Below are 24,166 nucleotides of genomic sequence, written 5' to 3'. Positions count from 1 at the left end.
CTCACGCGGTCTGCACGTCCAGCACGAACGCTGGTCCAACTGAGGCGCCAGGTGGAAATGGCATGGCAAGCCGTACCACAGGACTACATCCAGCGTCTCTACGTTCGTCTCCATGGGAGAATAGCAGCCTGTATTGCTCCGAAATGTGGATATACACTGTACTAGTGCCGAAATTGTGCATGCTCTGTTGCCTGTGTCTATGTGCCTGTGGTTCTGTCAGTGTGATCATGTGATGTATCTGACCCCAGGAATGTGTCAATAAAGTTTCCCCTTCCTGGGACAATGAATTCACGGTGTTCTTATTTCAATTTCCAGGAGTGTACATCTGGTGTCTGTTGAGTTTGGTAATGTAAATTTCAGAAAATACGAGACAGTCAAAAACAGGAGGAACCTCACAATAGCCACAAAGCTGGATTATCCATCCATTTAGCGACCATTGGGAAGTCATTATTCATTGTCAGCTGCCAGTTGCACCCGAAGGCCTCGGACAGTGAGTTTGCTGCTGTCTGCATACCTCAGTTTCGGACTGTAAAGTAAACCCAGATGTGAGACCTTGACTGGCAGAGGCTTTGGCTGCTGCAACACATGCTGTACATAGCACAGCTTTGTATCAGCTCTGCACCAGTATAGTGGTTCCACCTGGACCAAAATCTTGGTGTGATGTCAGTTGGCATGAGTCACAGAACGACACAAGACCACACCTATGGGACATGGTTCTCCATCCATCTCCAGAAAACATGTCTGTAATTCTGCAGTTCGTAAATAGTTTAACCCAGTCGTTGACATCTTGATGACTGGTTCCTCTTCTCCACAAGCACCGTTTGAACCTGAGACGCCAATGCTATCTTCGCAGCAGAGAATGATTCACCATCCATGCAATAGCGCCCATACAAAACCTGACACCTCTACTCAAAAGTACTGGTATTTGTTGTTACACTTGGAATAAAAGTAATTTAGTATCACCAACTGCAATGCAGTGAATAGAAGTGTTGCCTTCTTAATGATTTATTCAAATGGATGAATGGATGAGAGTCTTTTGCGAATTATTACAATAAGTGGGTATATTGTGCAATATTGTTTTCCGTGCACTATTGTTTTTCATGCTGTTGTTTACAACAATGAGACAAGGAAGAGAGTGAAAACTGGTGCTGGCACACACTCTAATCATCTCAAATAGCACATGAAACGCACCACCAAGACTGCTACACATGAAGTAAATTCTGTCTCTCTCTCTTCGTTTGACTTACACATTCCAGTTAATATTTTCTGTAGGTATAAATTATGAATGGAATTTTTTAAAATATTATTTTATTTTTGGACCTTGTCATCATTTATACTATCAATCTGTATGCAGTTTGTATCAGTAGGATATATGATGTCGAAGCACATAGTATTCTCAGGAATGGGGCTATTTTCAAAATTCTTCGAAAAGATAAAAAAAACGCCTGTTTGAAGTGTCCATCTACACATCTCCAGTGATTATAAAGATGAGACAGAGGAAATAGCTTCTGAAAGTGGATATGAGCATTTATTTTCGTAATTTGGATGCATTCAATGTATTTGCTCTAGGTAAACCGCAATGAGTTATTTTGTTGTGGAAAGGCTCACGAAAAATTATCTCATGTCACTGTGTCGAATCAGAGAGTGTCAACGTGCTAGGAGCGCTGGGTGGAAAATGACAGTCTTCACACGTTGACCTAATAGTAAAATCGTATGCGTCAGCTTTATCACTGTCTGTGTAATAACAATGGCTTCGGCTGTAGATTTATGTAACAGTCCCAGTGAATAATTATCTTTACTTTAATAGACTTGTTTTTGTAATTTTAATGTATGCTAGGATTGCCACTTTCCTAGAACATGGTTACCTAGCATAAGATCTTGTTGCTATAATTCGATTATATTTCGAGTGTCAATGAAGTACAGTTTCACAAATTATCACTTTACTTGGAATTCTCTTAAACTGTTCAAAGTAATTTTCATATGAATGATGGCGTGCTACTCAAGTAAATTTATAATACTAACCAATTATTACTGAAACATTTAAAAAAATATTTGTTCATGATTTTAATGTTGTTTCGGCGTATTTTACTAGTTTTATTTGGCTTGGCTTGGTCAATTTTGACACTGTTTCAGTTTTTATGTGATAAATTTTACTGAAACTTGTGATTCAGTCAGTTTTGCCGGTTTGTAGCAGTACAGTCGGGTAGGCGTTAACGTCTTGTGAGATGACTGATAATTGTATGGGATGACGTGTTTCAATAATTATCACGCAGTTGTTAGATAATGCACGTTGCTTAGCTGCCAGGCGAAATATATTTTTGTGGACTTTTAATTTTGCTACAGACTATAAATTTTGTGTCGTGCCTTGCGTGTTGTTATCGCGTAGTCGTAAGATACGAGATGTCCAGACTGCAGAATTTGCTGTTATAATAAGGAACTCGTTAAAAGAACATAGTTAGTTGGGAATTGATTGACGACTGTTATATGTAATATTTAGTTTGCTAGCTGTTGGAGTTTGTGCGACTGCTACTGGAGGGGTGGGAAGCTATTCCTCTGTTACAACTGTGTGGTTGCTCCTTGCTCAGATGGTTCAGATTCAAACTGTTGCGTGCATCCTGACGCCCAGTTTCCTGCCTCCAATGCAGTCAGTGTACTTTTGTAGCACGTCCAGTCATTGCATGGATGCAGCGTGGGTAACAGGTTTAATGCAGACCAGCGTGCCTCCACAGTGTAGGCCAGCTCCCATCAACAGTGACTTTATGGGCGAGCCGCACCCCTGGACATCTACCAACCACGCGCCATCACACAAGCTAACTGGGGTTTGAACCAGAAGCTCATTGTAATGCCTTTTGACTTTTAAGTGTCAAAAGCACAAGTGCTCAACACATCATTGGATTCTCAGATGAACATTTGCTAACGTTATTTGGTTGTGTCTCTGGTTCATCATCTGGATCGCCTGTACTAAACTGTTATATGACCTGGACTGTAGTTGGATCACGATCGTTATTTGTATTTCTGTGTATGGTAGCTACATATCTGAAATACACCTGGTTCACTGGGCCCTGTTTCCGGATTACAGATCATGACTTAATGAGTCTTTTTGATGTCTTTGTAGGCATACTTCAAAATCAGTGTTCATTTAAATCTGCGTCCATTCAGATATTCGCCAGCAGTTGTGTTTGAGCTCTTTATTGTCAACAGAAATTACAATACATTCTCATAGATGAAAAGGTGTCCACATCCTGTGGACATAGTTTGCCACCTTCTGGCATCAGCCCGGGTGGCAGCACAATGCTATGTCAGATGATGTTGCTGCTGACTCGATGGTGTCAGACCGTCACTTCACACTGTTATGGGCTCCTCAGAACAGTAGTCTGCAATGGCAGTACTAACGCTAGCAGCGGGTCAGGGCGGAACAGGCCATATCAAACTCAAGACCTTGACGGACGAGTGGTGGTTGACGAACGAACATTTTCCTAGCAAATGTAGAATGATTAAATGGTCCAGGCAGGCGCACGGCGGCTCATTGGCACGACTGTATGATGTGTGCCTGGTAGCTGGATGGGCACCCATACTGTAAATAGCGCCTTGGTGGTTGTTACGGCTGGCGGCGGCGCCGCTTAGTGTACGTTGGCCGAAGGCTAATTTGGTGCACTGTGTGATACTTACTGCAATGCCATTGTAATAATGGCAGAGATCAGAGTGATGATATCATCGGTGAAGGAATGCAATTTATAAGCGCTGTAAGTATGCCATACTTTCACATCATTACAGCTTCTTTCATAAAATTTTTCGGGAGCAGTTTTCTCCATTTAAGATTTGTGGTGATTTACACTAATAATTGCATTAGTTAATCATCTTTCAGTTATGGCAGAAGTAGTCTCATTTGGTAGCAATCTGTATACACTACTAGAATGTACTGTGCAGAATGAATTTGCATATAGCTCGTCGACTTTATTTCATTACTATAACAAGTTACTGACTTATTTCTGTTCGTCGTAGTAATGTTTACACAAACAAGTGAGTTTTTAACAAAAAGACTATGAAAATAGTTGGAAGATTAGGCTGAAATAGAGTCTGTCGCTCTAATTGAAATTTAAATCATTTTGACTGCTGGGTCGATCAAGTTTGTGTTATTCTAGTTATGTGGTTTCGAAATCGTCTGTTGATTAATGTAGTCGATGTGGCTCGCTCTAAAGCTTTTAGGTCAGAGATGAAGAGTACGTATAGTGGGAGGTAGGTTCTATGTCATTCACAATGGTTTCGGTCAGAGCACACACTTACTTCATACGTGCTTTCTTCTGGAGAAATCCCTTCTTGGTCACCAAAAAGATGCATTCCGTCATATCCTGAGTACAATTTTATCGATACTTTTGCAGACATTTTATAGCAGATATTCAGCAGACTAAAGCCTGTAAAATCGTTGCCATACACATTATAAATATTGCATAACTGTGGTTTCTCTCAATTATCGGCAGTTCGTGGTCTTGTGGTTAACACTGTTGACTCTCGATCAAGAGGTCCCAATTTCGATTCTCAGCCGGATCGTGGACTTTCTCCACTCGGTACACTTTGTGTGTGTGTGTGTGTGTGTGTGTGTGTGTGTGTGTGTGTGTGCATGTGTGGTCCTCATCATCAATCATCATTGCATCATCACAGATGTACAACTCACCGAAGAGGAGTCAAATAAAAGGACTTGCAGAATTCGGTTGAACTCTTGAGGACTCCCGGCCGACTATGCCACACGAACGTTTCATTTCCCTCTATTCTACTCGTACGCTTTCTGTTCTCAAGCGTATGTTAGATTTGTTATTCTACTATACACAAATCGTGGTGTGTATTTTATGAGTTACTAGTTGACAGACCTGTCATCGCCCAAGTATCCATTATTCAATTTACTATTGGAAAAGAAAACAAAAAGTTAACTGTGTTCATTGCCAAGTATCCAAAAAATTTCATTTCCATGTATTCGTGAAAACACCCATCAAATTATGAAACAGTCATGCAAAGAATTATACGTAATGTACAGATCTATACACCGACGGAGCAAAGTGTGATTCATCCGAAGAGTCGACACGTTTCTGTTGATCGACGTTCGAATCCAGATGGTCCCGCGCCCACTGCAATCGTAATTGACGATGTCGTTGGGTCAACCTGTGTACACATAGTGGTAGTCTGCTGCGGAACTCCATGTTGAGCACTGTACGAATAACGGTGTGCCCCGAAACACTTATGCGTGCACCAGCAGTGAGCTCTTTCGGTAGAGATGCCATAGATCAACATCTATCCTGCTTTAAAGACAAAACAAGCCTCCGAATCCCCCGTTCTGTGAAGAGTAGTGGACGTCCAACCACTTAGCGTCTAGTGGTAATTTCACTGTCCTTCAACCTCTTAACGTAGACGTACACGATAGTAGCACGAGAACATTCGACCAACTTCACCGTTTTCGAGAAACTCGTTCACAGACCTTTGTCAAAATCGCTTATCTCAATTTATTTCCTCATTTGCAGCCTATATATTCGCTAGGTTGATTCCCGAATGTGTTTGTTCCACTTGCATACTTTTGTTACCACGTCAAGTGTCCGTAATTCCATGAGACTTGTCAGTGTATGTCTGTGGCCTATCTATCCTCCATGTTATTAAATCCGTACTTACCACCAGCACTTAATGAAACCTAGGAGACTTGTGGAAAAGAATTAATCTTCAAAGAGAAGGAGTACTTAATATCTGGTGGCTCCTCGATGACTGATGTTCTGTCAGAGATTGGGAGATCAGTTGAACAGAGTGGGTAGTGTGTTGAAAACAAGTTAAGTGATGAACACCAACAACAGGAAAATGAGGGTATGGGCAAATTAAGTCAGACGGTGCTGATGGAACGATATTACAAAAAGAGAAGCAAAATGTGGTCGACGAGATTTGCTGTTTGAGCTACAAAATAAAACGCAGACCGACAATAACAAGAAAAGCTTTTCTGAAAAAGAGGAATTTGTTACCACCGTAAGAATTTAATTATTGGCACGTCTTTTATGAACTAAAATATGGACGACGGGCAGTTCAAAAAAGAAGAAGAGCTCTCGAAATGTGGTGGAACAGAAGAATAGTGAAAATTAGATGGGTACAATGGATAAGCAATATACAGGTACTGAATAGAATTATGGAGAAAAGAGCTTCATTAAATATACCTAATTGTCAAGTTTGTTTCTTTACAAAACTATAGTGTATTACGAGGGTTGTAAAGAAAATAAGTTCCGATCGGTCACTAAATGGAAACCACAGTGAAAATCAGAAACATTTTATTTGCAAGAGTTAACTGCACTTTCCAGATACTTCTCTACACATTTGTCGGAGCATGATACCAAATTTCCAACACCATTTTCATAGAAGGCAGCCACCTGTGCTTTCCGGTAATTCTCTACGCTGGTATATAGCGCTTAGTCTGCGCCCAAATGCTGTCTTCGTATCCAGCGATTCATGTGTACTAAGATGATACTAAGGACGAGCCAATTAGGGCTGTATTGTGAGTGATCGAACACTTCCCACGGAAAAGGCTGCAGGCGCATATTCACTGCCCCTGCAGAGTGCGGCTGAGAATTGCCATGAAGAAGGAAGTGTGTGGCTGTTGTATTAGATGGGCTGTATTCATTAAGGCGAAGCCTCTCAGCGGGCCCTCCTACTTGGCAGGAGACATCGTCGATCTAGGCACCTTTACTCGCTCACAATGCGCTCACAACCGAAAAGAGCGTCTTGATGCGATCGAGGGTCATACCAGAGACACACCTGTGAAAAGCTTCATCGGGGTTTCACTGTGGTTTCCATTTAGTGACCGATCGGAACTTAATTTCTGGACAGCCTTCGTATTAGTTCTCTCATTTATTTTACTCCAACATTTATTATGATAGGATATAAAAAATTACTTATGTACTTCATAGGACGAGGGGGGAAAGTAAACAAACCGGTCAGCGACTGTCTGAAGTGGAACGCATTCGTAATCGAGCGTTGAACTTCCGCACCGAAAACATAATCCAGTTACGCGCTATGTTTCACATGAACAATATAGTTGTACCATGTGCTACTAGAAACATTGTTATAAATTCGTCTGTAATAACAAAGACTTATTCCGTTTCTTGGTCCAGGATTGCTATCTGTGTGTTACTTCGAGGACTATATTTATTTATCCTTTCACAGTTACAGCTATTGCCTTGATAGTTTTTTAAATATAATTTATTGGCCTTGACGTTAACCATTTAGCCAGTCTGATTTACAACTGGAATCCGTTTCTTGACGAAACTGGGCAACACCTACATAGTCCATTCTGGTCAGCTGTCGAAACAGATCCATCACAGATGCAGGTTGAGAAATTCCTGCTCTGGGCAGGACCATAAGATGCTTGCGACTTTGTCTGTCATAGCGTGAATGTCCTAGTAGTACATGGTTGAGGTCTGCAGTTTCAGCTGGGTGGTCTTCGCAGTGTGGAGGTGGCTGAACTTTCATCCTATAAGGATGTGAAGTGTAACAGCCGTGACACAGCCGGATGCGCATTACAGTAGTAGTGTAACGTCTAGAGAGGTTGATTTGTGACAATCAGGTTTTTCGCGGAATACTCGGCTGTATTGTGGCGTTATGGACTGTTGCGAGGTCTCCCACATATTTGATCATTCTTGATGAACCTTTTTCTTCACGCCAGCAGCAAAATCTTCACACTTTGTTTTGCCACGTGAACCCCCATCTCGTTTTACCTTGATAGTTAGAACATGCCATACATAAAATACATTTGTTTTGCATTATACAATAAATGCTACACCATGCTACGCACTAAGACTGCTAAACAAAAGAACGAAGGAGACTAATTCATACCTATTCACTCCAACTACTGGAGCTTATACAATTATTACGGTGACATCTATTAGTCCGCTGTTTCTTTCTTTATACTGTTTCTAGATTGATTACCGATTTCATTTGAACTGTTTTCAATTGCATGGAACTTTGACTGGCGGGGGGAGGGGGGGGGTTATAGTCTGTCGTGTCCTTGACCCTCCCATTTCGACGTGTGTCGATCGTAGACCACTGGATCTACGTAATTATCCAGTCTCAAATAAGTTATGGGGCGCGCACACTATCGTGAAGTGCAAACATTATTTGGCTCTCTCTAGACTGTTTGTACGTGGATAAATTGTATGCGGCCCATAAAAAAAATCTGATGATCTTTTATCTCATTCTTAATCTCTTCTTGATTTTTTGGATTAGTACGTAAATTCTTCTTTCCCTGTCGGAAATGTTTAATTCATTTCCCCATGCTTGTAAAATGAGTGGGTGTCAGTTCCAGTTATCCAATGTTTGACAGTCGTGTTAAACTTAACGGGCGTATAACCTGAATGATAAGCAGTACAATGGTTCAGGGCGTAGAGAAGGCGCCCATTAAGTTCAGCAACATATTACGTTGCGCTCTTATGTGAAGTGAAGCGTGGTTTATAAGTAATTTACGGGCCCATACCATTGCACTGAACCAACGACAGACACTAAACTTGTGGTGATAAACTATAATTAATTACAATGGAAGTCGAAATTGTCTACTTGAGATATTGATAGTTTTATGCAGCATATTTCTTTCTTACCTGCTTGCCGTCTTTGCATACTGTGTGAAGTTACGACATTCACCTAGGACTAATCCTTCATGTCTCTTCATTACACTTTCTCCAATCATTACATCATTTAATTTTGTTTCATGATTTCTTGGTAGAGCTCCTTTCACCTACGACATGCACTCTCCGGACATGCTAGAAACAAAACAAAAAACTGTGGAAAGGTATTGATGTGATATTTGGGGCGCAGCTTCGCACTTTGCTTTTACAATTTACCTCAAGTTTCAGCTTACAATATAGAGTACATCATCTTCAACTGCCACCAGTTCACTTCCTTTACGATAATCGTGAAACTTCTGCAGTGCGAGGTACAGCATCACATACAAAAATTCTTGACCCCACACTGCCCACTAAGGATAGGCTTTCAGTACGCCCATTATTATTTTCTATGCTGGGCGCAATGAACATTTTTCTCTGATCCGGCAGTATCCAGACAGCTTTAAAGCTCTTCTGGAATCTCTAGCTCCGTCAGATGTTCCTTAAAAAATTATTACCATCTTTGGGGTGCGAGTAGCTGGAATGTCGATCGTAAGCAAGTGACAAAATTTAAATGTCTCTAAGCACTGTGGGACTTCATATGTGTCATCAGTCCGCTAGACTTGGACTTAGAACTAAGTAAACCTTACTAAACTAAGGACATCACACACCCCTGCCCGAGGCAGGATTCAAACCCGCGACCGTAGCAGCCACGTGATTCCGGACTAAAGCGCCTAGAACTGCTCGGCCACCGAGGCCGGCAGCAAGTGACACAGTGAAACAGTGAAGACCAACTCACAAGCAGTTTATTAATGAATTATATTTTCGTTTGACGCTCAATTGCAACACAGCCATGAGTTTACGATAGGCTTTCCACGAAGGGCCAGACTGAATACAAAATAAGACCTTAGAAAAATAAGGTCCAGCTGATCCTCACAGACTCCTAAAGCGTTATTCAGAAATTACGAAGTCCAAAATTCGACAAGCAAACTAACAGATATATTCAGGGTATATTGGATACGACAACAGAAGCAAGGAAAAATAACGTAGACATCCACTCGCTATGGATAGAAAGATGGGATGGAGTTTTACATAAAGAAATAGTCGACCAGCAAAAAGGGAACATTCTGAAGGACTTGTCCGTCTAACACCAAACCCTCTTACTGATTTCGAACCTACGATCAAGAAAGCTGCATACCGTGATTGTAACCGTGAATGGCACGTATCTCAGAAACATTAAGGCAGACACCAATCAGTCACACAAGCGAATATCTCCCCTCGACCGTGATACGACTTTGTGAAGCTAAAAAGACGTCATGTGACGTCCATCATAGGTATGAGGCTGGGACACGGATGTTACACCGCATATTTGCACCGAATAAAAATTATATTTCCTGGACGTCATGGTCAGTATCCAACTAACGTGGCCGATCTGAATCACGTATTTCTGGCGTGCAGTGAGAACAAGGAAGCGCAAGAGGCACTGTACAGAAAACTGGTATCGAGGGGTTTGCCCCTATCTACAAGTGTTACTACCGCCTTACCTTACAGATTCGATGTAAATAAGTACGATAACGGAGTACTTAAAAGAAGCCGATATATAGATTTACTTGTATACTCTTTTAACTAAGAACTGGTATGTGTATATGGAGACTTGAACTATTGTGAATAAGATACCCCAAATGAAACCATTATAAAAATAGACATGTCCATGATGTAATCTAAGTGTATTGTATCATCCATGGCGCTAAGTTTACTCTGTCATTTTTCTTTAACTCAAAAATGTTATCTTAACTGTGTATGGTTATAACTGTCTCTGGTTGTATGGTCACGATGGTATCTAACAAAATCTCCACGAACGACAAATTGCACAAAATCCATCTCAGTGCAACAGCCGCCTGCCACAAATGCGAAAACGTTGTCTCGCCCGCGCAGAGATTGGTTTGTGGAGCAGCGCAGGATAGGTGGAATTTCCTCAGCCACCGATCAGCCATCGCTGATACAACGAAAGCACGCTATCTAAACGTTCGAAAACTCAACCAGCCTGACAGTGCGCGACACCCAAGTGCTAAACGCATTGCAGCTTTGTGGACGATCGGACATACAGCTACATACATTACTGAGAACCGAGATGATCTATTCTTGGAATACTTGTCCTATATTAAAGGGGAATATTGTCAAACTGCGCTGGTTGCCATACACAGGAAAACATTTGGCAACATGCTGCGTACTATGATCAAAAAATCCCCTCAAGTCACCTCCAACACCCCTTTCACTAGATGATCGACGCAATGAGAAAACGAAATCAGCGGAAGAGTGTGTTACGCTATTACAGCTCTTTGGTGTTATTGGTACAACTGTGGGTGACGGAATAGAAAGCAAACAAGGAAAGATGTTCAAATAATACAACTCCTCTGCAATCTCTCTATTCCTCGTTCTGGTGCCTCTGTGTTCTAGTACTGTAAAATACAATGTGTGGGTACATACGACTTACGCTGTCCATGTATGAAGCTGATGAATACTTACAAAATGCTCTATGGACTATTAAATTACTGATTTTTTTGTTAATCCTGCAATTGATGTACCAGTTTTGAAGGAGGTGATTATTATCTCAACATCCAACAGACTTTACGTCTGCATCTACATCCATTGTGTACTAACCACTGTGAAATGCAATGCAGAGCGTACTTCCGGCTGTACCGCTCATTAGAGATTTTTCCCGTTCCACTTACGTGTGGAGCGCGGGAACAATTATTACTCAAACGCCTCTGTGCGTGCAGCAGTTAACTTAATATTGTTCTCGCGATCCGTGTATGTTTGTGGTGTTTTCCTAGGTACACCACTTAATGCGTGTTCTTGAAACTGTACAATTAGTCTCTCACGGAATAGTATGCATCTACCTTCAATTATTTGTCAATTACGTTTCTGAAGAGTGTCCGTAATGCTCTCCAGTGGGTAAAACGAATCGACAACAATTCGTCGTTCACTTCTCTGTATGTGCTCAATATCCCCTGTTGGTCCTATTTAGTACAGGTGTAGTAATCTAGGAAGGGTTCACAAATGACGTGTAAGCAATCTACTTTGCAGATTGACTGCATTTCACCTTAACTACATCAATGAAACTATGTCTGCCACCTACTTTACATAAGAGTAAGCCTGTGTGATCGTTTCATTTAATATCGCAACAAATTGTTAGACCCGAGCATTTATAGGATAAAATTCTTTCGAGCTTCCAGTCTTGTAAAGTGGTTTAAAATTTACGAGCTATCAAGTGGTGACTGTGTCTTCGTTGCGTCTGCCGTCCTTACATAGCCGCGCTGCCCCCCCTCCCCCCCCCCCCCCCCCACCATCCGCCATTCCTGCTTCACAACCTTGCAATGACCGGCTCCCAACCCATGCTTAGCTGCAAACCGCCGTCTTTATTGAGTTAGTGTTTTTAATCTCGATCGCTTCGTTGATTACTGTATTCCAGAAACTAGTAGATCGTCAATAACTGAGGTCTTTTCCAATGCAATACGATGTCCATTTTCTAGAGCATGCTCTTCTACAGCTGATTTCTCAGCGTACCGAAGACGAAAGCATCCCTCATGTTCTACATGCCGTTCTTCAGTCTGTCCTACATGAAACTGTTCACATCCACACGATATTTTATATACTCCTGGCGTTCAGAGGCATACATCGTCTTTCACAGGCCTCATGAGTTGTCGCGTTTTTGTTGGAGCTCTGAAGAACAAAACATTTTAATAAGTCTTTAGGAGCCGACTAATATTTCCTGTTAGTGAGTCTCAGAACGGCAAAAACGGAAGCTTCTTCGAGCCTTTGAGGACATCCCCCTGGACACGGCTCCTGCGAAGCCTGGTTGCTTTTAACGTTCAGTTGACAACACGTTCGTTGTCTAGTGTCATGGACGTCAAAAGCTGGAAGAATTCTTACACATGAGCAATACCCATGACAACATAAAGTTCACGATGGAGTTAGAAACCAATGGTGCCTTGTCATTCCTTTGACGTCCTCGTCTGCCGTAAAGCAAACATATGTCTCAGCCACAGCATTTACCGGAAACCAAGCCGCATGGACCGACATATGCACACTAACAGCTAACACCATTTGTCGCTTGCTGCACCAAGCGGAACTGCTGAAATGGTCAAATGGCTCTGAGCACTATGGGACTTAACATCTATGGTCATCAGTCCCCTAGAACTTAGAACTACTTAAACGTAACTAACCTAAGGACAACACACAACACCCAGCCATCACGAGGCAGAGAAAATCCCTGACCCCGCCGGGAATCGAACCCAGGAACCCGGGCGCGGGAAGAGAGAACGCTACCGCACGACCACGAGATGCGGGCGGAACTGCTGAAAGAACTGAGCAGCTTACGCGAAGTATTCCAGAAAAACGGCTACAACGATCGTCAGACTTCTCAAGCCATATTTGTGAAAAGACGGAAGCAGAATGACACCAGGGAAGACTCGAAGAATCTTTCGCTTTTGTCTTTCTGTGGCTCTGTAACAGGAAAGATTAGCCGGCCCCTAAAGATCGATCTTCAGGGCTTCAACAGAAATTCAACAGCTCACGAGGCCTTTGAAAGAATGCCAAGAGTGTATAAAATACCGTACGGGTGTGGACAGTTCTATCCTTGACAGATTGTGCGTGCTGTTGAACAGCGTCGTGTAGAACAAGAGCTATGTGTCGCCTTCGGCATCCTGAGAAATCAGCGGTAGTGGAGCATGATCTAGAAAATGCAGGTCGAACTGCATTGGAAGAGACATCAGTTACTAAACGGTCTATTAGTTTCTGGAACAGCCTAATAAAAGAAAGTATCGTGATAAAAAAACTCTGACGCTACGCTCAATAAAGATGGCGGCCTGCAGCTAATCTTGCCTCGAGTCCAGGTCACTGAATGCTGAAGCGGGCGCGGCGGGCGGGCAACGAACACATTAGGTTTTATGGCACTGGAGCGAACACCAGTGACGTCACAGAAGGTAGTGCGTTTATATAAAGGACAGACACCACTTGGCAATGGCGCAGAATTATTCGCCCGAAAGATAGTGGATTTTAAGCGAGATGACGTGGATGGAAGTTCGAGAGAATTTTATAAGTACATATCGCCGCGAAACCATACACCCGGCCACTGAAACGCCAAAGAAAATGATATAGGTCTGCGAATTCAAATACAGAGATATGTAAATAGGAGAATACGGCGTTTCCGTCGGCAAACCCTATATAAGACAACAAGTGTCTGGCGCAGTTGTTAGAGAGGTTACTGCTGATACAATGGCAATTAATCAAGATTTAAGTGAGTTTGAAAGTGGTGTTAATGACGGCACACGAGCGATGGGACACAGCATGTCCGAGATAGTGATGAAGTGGGGATTTTTCCATATGACCATTTCACGAGTGTACCGTGAATATCAGGAATCCGGAAAACATAAAATCTGCAACATCGCAGCTGCCGGAAAAATATAGTGCAAGAACGGGACCAACGATGACTGAAGAGAATAGTCCAAAATGACAGAAGTGCAACCCTTCCGCAAATTTGTGTAGATTTCAATGCAGGGCGATCAACAAGTGTCAGCGTGCGAACCATTCAACGAAACATTATCGGTATGGGCTTTCGCAGCGGAAGGCCCACTCGTGTAAGCTTTACGCCTCGAATGCGCCCATCAATACCGACACTGGACTATTGACTACTGGAAACATGTTGCCTGGTCGGACGAGTCTCGTTTTACATTGTATCGAGCGGTTGGACGTGTACGGGTACGGAGACAACCTAACGAATCCAAGGACCCTGTATGTCAGCAGAGGACTTTTCAAGCTGGTGGAGGCTCCGCAATGGTGTGAGGCGAGTGCAGTTGGAGCAATATGGGACCCCTGATACGTCTATATACGACTCTGACCTGTGCCACGCGCGTAAGCATCAAATCGGATCGCCTGCATCCATACATATCCACTGTGCATTCCTACGGACTTTGGCAACTCCAGAAGGCCAATGCGACACCACCACTTTCAAAATTGCTACAGAGTGGCTCCAGGAATACTTTTCTGAGTTTAAACACTTCCGCTGGCCACAAAAGTCTCCAGACATGAACATGATTGAGCATATCTGGGATGCCTTGCAACGTGTTGTTTAGAAGAGATCTCCATTCCCTGGTACTCTTATGGATTTATGGACACATATGCAGGATTCATGGTGTCAGTTCCTTAAAGCACTACTTCAGACATAGTGGAGTCCATGCCACGTCGTGTTGCGGCACTTCCGCGTGCTCGCGGGGGCCCTACACGATATTAGGCAGGTGTACCAGTTTCTTTGGCTCTTCGGTGTACATTTGTGTGAGTTAACAGTTTGCAGCTGTGACTTACTGATATAGTACTGAAAGGATACCACGTTTTCCTGTTTTGTGAATTTTACAGTTTTATGTTTCTGAACATTTAAAACAAGTTGCCAATCGGTACAGCACTTTGAAATCTTGTGAAAATATTGCTGAGTATTTCCGCAGTTTTTTTTTGTGACAACACTGCGTTATAGTTAACTGCTTTATCTGCGTCTGAGTTTGCTATTAATACCGTCAGCAAGGCCATTAATATAAATGTCAATTTTAATTATCCGGGCTGTTATGCCGTGGTCGGTTGGTCAATTCTTTGTGAAATCCAAGGGAGGAACTAGGCCGGTTCCACGAACATCTGAATAGTATAGACTCGAGAATTCAGTTTACAATGGAGGAGGAAGTAGACGGCTAATTACATTTCCTGGATGTGCTTGTTTTTAGAAACGATAATGGTAGTTTGGGACACTCAGTATACCGCAAAACCCACGCACACGGAGCATTATTTGCACCGGGATTCGAACCACCACCCACAAAAGAAGCGGAGTGTTATCAAGATGTTAGCGGACAGAGCTAGAAATATTTGTGAACCTGAGTTTTCTCGACGCTGAGTTGGAACATTTCCACAATGCGCTAATGAGGAACGGATATTCGAGAGCTTAAATAAAACGTGCGTTGAGACAGCCACATAGAAATCACAGTGACGTACAAGCTGCTGCAAAATCTACAGTTTTCCTGCAGTTTGTTGCAAATGTAACGGAAAGAATAGGGAGGATCTTGACGAAGCGGGATATCACCGTAATTTACAATCCCACCAGGAAGATACAGGAATACCTTAAGCCTGCCAAGGACGCTCGCAAACCATTGGAAAAAGCTGGACTGTATAGGATCACATGCATTGTGGAGATGTTTATGTGGGTACCACTAAAAGAACGGGTTCAAAACGTTCGGAAGAGCACAAGGGCAATTGTAGAAGAAGAGGAGAAACGGAACGATCAGCTGTTGCGGAGCATGCTTTCCAGCCAGGGAACCACCACATTCGTTTTGAGGAGACGCAAGTACTAGCGCCCACAAGGCTCTACAGGGAGGCAATCGAAATCGCTAAACACCCTAATAATTTCAATCGTAAGGAGAGCACGAGATTAAACGGTATATGTATGCCGGTGTTAAAGAAGATGTGTACCACCCGTCCACTACTGGGTAAAGGCAACGGCGATCGACGGCAACGGACAGCGGCCAATTGCACTGACGTTTTCAAAACACGTGACGTCACGCCGCGGCACTGGAGCGCTCGGACACGGAATTTCGCGGCAGTCAGTAGCGAGCCAGTGGGTGTGTTGGACCTTCCATCGAGCTACAGCCCCCCTTGAAGATGTCTCCCGCAGACGGGGACGAAACGTTGGGATTTGACAAAGAATTCACCAACCGACCACGGCATAACAGCCCGGATAATTATAATGGACATCACATTTCCGGCAGTGAAAGTCTACATTTTAGTATCATTAATATACAAGTTGATCAACAAGTGCCTGTGTATACTTTTCCGGGGCAGACCGTCTTTCGATGAATCTCCAACCAAGACAAGTTGCTATGTTCTCTGTACCAAGGAATCTTCACTCGATCTACAAATTTCGCACGATACCCCACACAATCTTTCTTTCGATAATTAGCGCAGACGTGGTGACGAATCAAATGCTAGCTCGATAGAGCTGAAGTAAGTTACTTCAGGGAAATAAATTTGCCTTCAGTTCGAAATGCTGGTACAGGAACAGGTGAAAGGATGGCTGCAGCAAGTGTGTGGCTGGCGGGGCGAGGCGATGCGCCGTGGTCTCGTAAAGCAGGGGGCGAGCAGCCGAGCAGCCGAGCAGCCGAGCAGCGCGCGCGGCGCCGCGGCACAAGTGCGGCCAGGAAATGGCAGCCCATTGTGTGCGGCGCGGCCACCCCGGCGCTCTCGGGTTTCAGCATCGACCGCGCCCGCGAGCCGTGGCTGGCTTCCTCCCGCTCTTGCTCCTGCTGTGCTGCTGGCCACCTGTGTGGCTGCCGGCGCGCCGACACCAGCTGAGGGGTTTACTGTCCGCCTCTACGTCCGCGACACAAGCGTTCGTGAGGGGCCATAATTGCCTACAACTCTCTTTAACAGCCAGCCTCGACCCTTCTTTACTGCGCCAGAGGCGTTTAGTGGCGAGGCAGAGGCAGCAGACGCAAACCAACCTTATTTTTTCTTTCTTTTTTTTGTAATTTTTGTTAGTTAAAAGCGGGGAGAGTTTACAGAGGCATTATCAAATTCTTACACAGAAGTCATGTTTAATAGAAACTACAGTGCATTTACGCGATTCAGTCATGGTGTAGGGCATGAGTTGCTACCTTTCCCTATGAGAGAACACTTAGAGAATCCTGATACTTAATAGAACACCTTGTTTATTCTGAAGAGTTGTAAAATTTTTAAAATTGACGAAAACTTCTTTTACTTAGTGGTTACTTCAATTTTAAATCATAAATAATAGCACATCATAACGAAATTTTAAAAAAATCAGATAAATTGTCTAAGGAGAAACTCTGCGTTCTTAACAGTATTTCGCGGAGCACTTTTCCAGTTCTCGTGGTACACCAGTTTCCACCGGAAGAGAGTCTGTGAAACCCTAATCTAGCGGCACCGGCACGGTAGCTCAGCGTGTTGGGTCAGAGGGCTGGCTGCCTCTGTTATTAGGAAACTAAGTCACGTACTCAGAGATGAATTTGTAGGTGGTGTCATGTGTCATGTGACGTCTGCCTGGACCAAATGACTAGGAACAAGAAAAAGAAAAACGCTTGGATAGCGTCTTTGAAAAGTGGTCAAAACATTCTGGGTCCCAGGCCCGAACCCCGTCATTGCTTAAATTTTGAGTAAAAATCATCACCAGTGGCGGCTCAAAGGCCTTGTCGAAAGGGGTGGAAGAGCGGACAGAGATTCAGTATAGTCTCTTGCATTTGGGATGGGACACTGCTCCTATAGGGTGGAAGAATCAGCAACTATCAACAACACGATTATGCAGAAGGAAATGGAAACCACTGCATCAAAGACACAAAAAGTATCCACAGGACATGTGGCCTGTAATTGAAAAATGATCTCTCCGTTGGCGAATGATTCGGGACTAGTTCCCTGTTCGTATCTCCGGGAGGAGGCTGCCAAGGGTGATATTGAATAACCAATGAAAAGATAACGTTTTACGAGTCGGTACGGGAGCTAGAAAATCTGAGTAGGAAAGTGCTAAGGCTCGAACTACATACTATGGGGGGGGGGGGGGGGGTCAGTGGAGCGAAATGGAAAGACAATAAGGATATCTGATCAGACGAGCACGGGTTAACATCAACTGCAGCAAAAAAGATATCTAACAGGCGTAGGATTCATTATGGATAGGATCGTAGGAAGAGACTGATTTATTGTGAATAGGTCAGTGACAGGGTTGTTCTCATCAGAATCGACCACAAACCAACACCGACGTCAACAGTTCGGCTCGCTGCTGTGGCCGAGCGGTTCTAGGCGCTTCACTCCGGAACTGCGCCGCTGCTACGGTCGCAGGTTCGAATCCTGCCTCGGGTACGGATGTGTGTGATGTCTTTAGGTTAGTAGTAGTAAGTCTAGTGGTCTGATGACCTCAGATTTTAAGTCCCATAGGGCTCCCGGCCATTTGAGCCAACAAGAGTTCAGGTATACACGCCCACGTTGCTAGTGGAATATACATGGAAAACACTAACAAGAAGAAGGACCAGGATGATTGACATGGGTCAAGACATTAGAAAATGGTACTGGAGGGAGTTGTAAAGGATAAAAACTGTTGAGCATGAAATAGATTGGAGTACGTTCAGGAAATAATTTAGGACGTTGGTTGCGAGTTCTACTCTGGGATGAAAAGATTAGCACAGGACAGGAATTCGTGGCGGGTTGCAGCAATCCATTCCGAAGACTTATAAAAAAAGCGACGATTGCGAAACCATTATGGTTAGGTTGCTGGTGATTAGAAATCTACCAGTTTGTAAACAGTTGCGTAGGCTGTAATACTAAAGTTAAAATAATTGTACTGTGTTTAGGTTAAATTTTCCTTTTGAAAGGAGAATGTACGATTACGCTCCCAGTTCAGTTGTTGCACGACCAAAGAGATGAGTGACATTGATATTGGTGTCAGTGAGTTCAGAAACGAAACCGCTGAACGACGTTCCTGATCCCGTCGGAGTCCCCGTCGTATTGCACACGGAATGTATGGCTGAGTGAACCTCTCTTGTCATAATATACAGTAGATCTGTCGAACATAAAAGTGTGCCAAGTGGTTGGAAGAAACCGCAAGTCACACCCGTCTGCAAGAAGAGTACCAGATTTGATTCATAAAACAACCGTCCAGTATCTTTGACATCCATCTGTTGTAGAATCTCAGAACATACTTTGAGCCGAAAGGTAATGAGGATCTCTAACAGAGAGACGACCTGTTTAACGACCAGCACGCTTTGGAAAACATCTTTTCTGCTAATCCCAACGTGTGCTTTTTCAAAATGATTGAAATGGCTCTGAGCACTATGGGACTCAACTGCTGTGGTCACCAGTCCCCTAGAACTTACAACTACTTAAACCTAACTATCCTAAGGACATCACACACAACCATGCCCGAGGCAGGATTCGAACCTGCGACCGTAGCAGTCGCACGGTTCCGGACTGTGCGCCAGAACCGCGTGACCACCGCGGCCGGCGGTGTGCTTTTTCTCGATGAACCCTCTGCCAAGCACTTAAGTTTGAACTGCAATGTAACCACGTAAATGTAGATGTAGACATCCTGAAAATCATGGAGCAAGGCAGTCAGTATTTCTTGACTTCCCAAAAGCATTTCACTCATTACCATATCTGTCTCCGAAAATACTGTCAAATGATATATAAAACATAATTTGTGTACGGTCTGAAGAGTTATTGGTACGGAAGGAGCACAAAGTATTCTTGGACTGTTATTGAGAGACATGGAAGTAACTTCAGGTTATGCTCCAGCGACCTGGTTGGGACCCTGATTGTTCATGACGTATGATAATGAGCTGGTATATATGATTAACCTCAGACGTCTTGTATATGACGCAGTCATCTATAATGAAGTACGTCTAAAAAAAGTGCACAAATATTCGGTCAGATCTTTGTAAGATCTCCGAATGGTGCAACGATTGGTGATTTGTTTTAAATGTTAAGAAAATTAAAATTATTAAATTCACAAAGCGTACAAACGAAGTATTCAGTGATAACAATCTCACTAAGTTCCGACTGCTCAAACAGACAACTGGAATTTAATAATTTGTAGGAATATAAGATGGGACGAACACATTTCTTTCGATTCATTTGCTAGGATACTGAACAAAATCCAATTATTATATAAAGTAGATTGTTTAAAAATCACAATCCTGGATTATTGTCCAAGCCTGTGCACCCATTCCAAACAGTGCTTGTAGAGAGCATGCATCATTCCGGTTCCTTCGATGGATGGAAAGACTTCACTGAAATGCTGAATGCCTGAAATGCCAGACGTTTGAATATAACTGCCAGCTATCCCACGAAGATATACTTACTAAGTATCAAGATCAAGAACTAAGTGAGGAATGTAAGATTACGCGACACGTCCCTATATATCGTTCCTATGAGGACAGCCATACATGATTAGTTTAATTATAGAGCACTCATTGCGTGAATGAAACGTGACGAAACTTTAACAAGTGGTAAAGGGGGAAGTACCCTCAGTTAAACATTTCGCAGTGGTTTTCAAAATATAGTTGCAGATGTATTTGTAGAATGTGTAGGGTGATAGAGCGTCAAGTCACAAATTCGAAAGGGTACAATCCTGTGCCACTCCTATGACTTTTTCTAGGATTACCACATTTTTCCTTCCTAACAATCTGAGTATAAGAAAATTGTTGAAGAAAGGATAAAACATTGAGCATAAAGAGGGGAGAAGATGGATAGTGAGAGAGGAAGGATGAAATACACAACAAAATGGAGAAGAGAAGACCGACAATAGAGGTGGCTGTAGGAGATGGACAGAAAAAGAGGGAGGGGAGAAGATAGAGAGAGAGAGAAGGACAAGATGGACAGATAGAGGTGGCAGGATGAGATGGACAGGAGCAGAAGAAGGAGGAGATAGACAGGAGTGGAGGGTGGGAGGGTGAGATGGACAGGAGCAGGGTAGAGTAGGAGGAAGTGATGAACAGTTAGGGAGGGTAAGGAGGAGATGGACAGAGAGAGAAGGTAGAAAAAGATAAACAGAGAGAGGGGGGAAGGAGGGAAGACAGAGATGAGGGAAGAAGATACAGATAATAGATGGAAGAGGAGATGAATAGAGAGGTGAAATAGAACATGGGCAGGTGGACAGAGAGGTGGGAGGAGCAGATGGACAGAAAGAGAGTGGGGCAAGGAAATGGACAGAGAGAAGGCAGAGAAGAAGATGAATGGAGAGAGGTTGGAGGAGGTGATGGACACAGCGGAAAGAAGAGATGGTCGGCGGGTAGAAAGAGAAGATGGACAGTTATAGGGGGAAGAAGAAACAGACAGGGATAGAGATGGGAGGAAGAGGTGGAGGACGCAGATGGAAGATGGAGATGGGTAGGTGCAATAAGGAAGAGAAGGAGGCAGGCGTGGACCGAGAGAGGGGGGAGAAGATGTTTGCAACATTCTAATATGTGCCTTATGCATACATGAGCGAAGCTGCGGGTGAAAGGGTAATGTATTAAATATGTGAAAATGTTTAGTTTCATCGGTAGTCATATTCGACCTAAAATTATGAGACCTCTGTTGAAGTGACCAGATGATACAGTTATAAGGTCGGAAGAAAACATGGGCATACCATATCAAGCGCTATGGAGTTCAAACCAACCGCAATTTCAGGTATTGTGATGAATATGCACTGTACAGTTCACTAAGAAATCTCCAAATTGTGGCATATGGTGTGGTAAATTACGAAACATGTAAAATTTGTCTGATTTAACTTCACAGTGTTGTTAGAGTTTCGAAGGTATAAGCAGATGTTAAACTAATTTAGGCTCAGTGCTACAGTCGTTGTGTGTGTCGTCAGATAAAGCGTAGGATATTTTTGGTAGTAGTCTACACACGATAATCAAGATTTTTAAGTTATAATGACCCTGGTGGCTATAGGATATTGCCCTAACACCAAAATTGTAGGCACAATCAGAATGTCTGTCATATCCATATGTATGTACTGGAACAAGTCGTAACTGCACTTCTGTGCTTAGATATGGTTCGTTTACTGAGCAAACTGCCAATTATTATTGCAACTAAAAGTAATTAACTTTTTCTCTGCCTCAAGTTGTGTTTTATATTTATGTTCACCTCACAGTGTTTCCTTGTTTATACAATAAACTGAAGATTGGTGTGAGTAACTTTGATATCTGGACGTAGAAATACAGTTAACTGTGGGCGTAAAAATGAACGATCATATTGATAAAGCTCGAAATTTTCTATTATAATGTGGTGAAGTAGTACCTGAATGAAAAGTGTTACTATGTACTTGGTTTATTTTATGTAGACTGTAAATTCAGTTCAGAGATCCTGAGGTATTAACAGCTCAACACTCCTCACTGGTGAAATGTACTTACCCAATTTAATTGCTTCTAAATTTATATATCCATGTCGGGACAATCAAATGTAATTTAAATTTTAAAATTTCTCAAGTATAAATGTTTCTACTGGTTCATTCTAATACTATTAAGCTTCACTTCCCACTTCGTGACAAATATCGCATACGTACAGCGACGCACGTCTTCATATGTTTCCAATAAACTTAGCGATTTCAATCATTCTCTCTATTCCGAATATCAACGTGTATGGCACCGTTCGTTTCTATTAACCATTCACTATACGAGTTATTATAAGTTCTGGGGTTCCACTCATTCTTTGTGGGCATGCTGAAATATATGCGTCGGATCTCATAGACAGATTCCGCCACACTTTCTCCGTTCTCCGCATTTTTGATGTATAATCAACAATGATCACTAAAACCCGGTATGCAAAACGGAGATTCGAGACTTCAAATAGCTCTAAGCACTATGGGACTTAACATGTGTGGTCATCAACTCCTAGACTTAGAACTACTTAAAGCTAACTAACCTTAGGACATCACACACAATCATGCCCGAGACAGGATTCGAACCTGCGACTGTAGCAGCAGCGCGGTTCCGGACTGAAGCGCCTAGAACCGCGAGTCTTCCAAAAATCTCAGCCACGACATTAAGTAGGTATTGCACTTTAAAGACTCCTCTGTTTTATAGGCACTGAAAATTGCATTGCACATCAGCCTATTATCCATATAAGAGAGATCACCAAGGAAGATAAATGAGTTTGCTACGCTCCACTATGTAGAACTATCATAGTTTTCAGAATCGATCTATAGTTATTATTGTTACTTTAACAACGTGAGGCTTTGGATTATTGTCTTTACTGTCATCTGTCAACGCCCCACGCTATTACGCGGTTTATCAGTAATTTTTCCTTGAATCTCTTTCGAAGCTGACAATGAAAAAAATACCGAAATATATATTCAGTCTGTTGTGGAGTGTACGCTGATTTGAAACGTCGTGAGAGATTGAACTGTGTGCCTTTCTTCCGGGTGAGTAATGGTTTTCAGTTCAGGGAGAAGAAATAAAACTTTGAGATCTGCCGATGACATTGTACACTCCTGGAAATAGAAAAAAGAACACATTGACACCGGTGTGTCAGACCCACCATACTTGCTCCGGACACTGCGAGAGGGCTGTACAAGCAATGATCACACGCACGGCACAGCGGACACACCAGGAACCGCGGTGTTGGCCGTCGAATGGCGCTAGCTGCGCAGCATTTGTGCACCACCGCCGTCAGTGTCAGCCAGTTTGCCGTGGCATACGGAGCTCCAACGCAGTCTTTAACACTGGTAGCATGCCGTGACAGCGTGGACGTGAACCGTATGTGCAGTTGACGGACTTTGAGCGAGGTCGTATAGTGGGCATGCGGGAGGCCGGGTGGACGTACCGCCGAATTGCTCAACACGTGGGGCGTGAGGTCTCCACAGTACATCGATGTTGTCGCCAGTGGTCGGTGGAAGGTGCACGTGCCCGTCGACCTGGGACCGGACCGCAGCGACGCACGGATGCACGCCAAGACCGTAGGATCCTACGCAGTGCCGTAGGGGACCGCACCGCCACTTCCCAGCAAATTAGGGACACTGTTGCTCC

The sequence above is a fragment of the Schistocerca gregaria genome, chromosome 1 (assembly GCF_023897955.1).
Source record: "Schistocerca gregaria isolate iqSchGreg1 chromosome 1, iqSchGreg1.2, whole genome shotgun sequence".
Lineage (NCBI taxonomy): Eukaryota > Metazoa > Arthropoda > Insecta > Orthoptera > Acrididae > Schistocerca > Schistocerca gregaria.
This window is presented reverse-complemented; position numbering follows the sequence as displayed.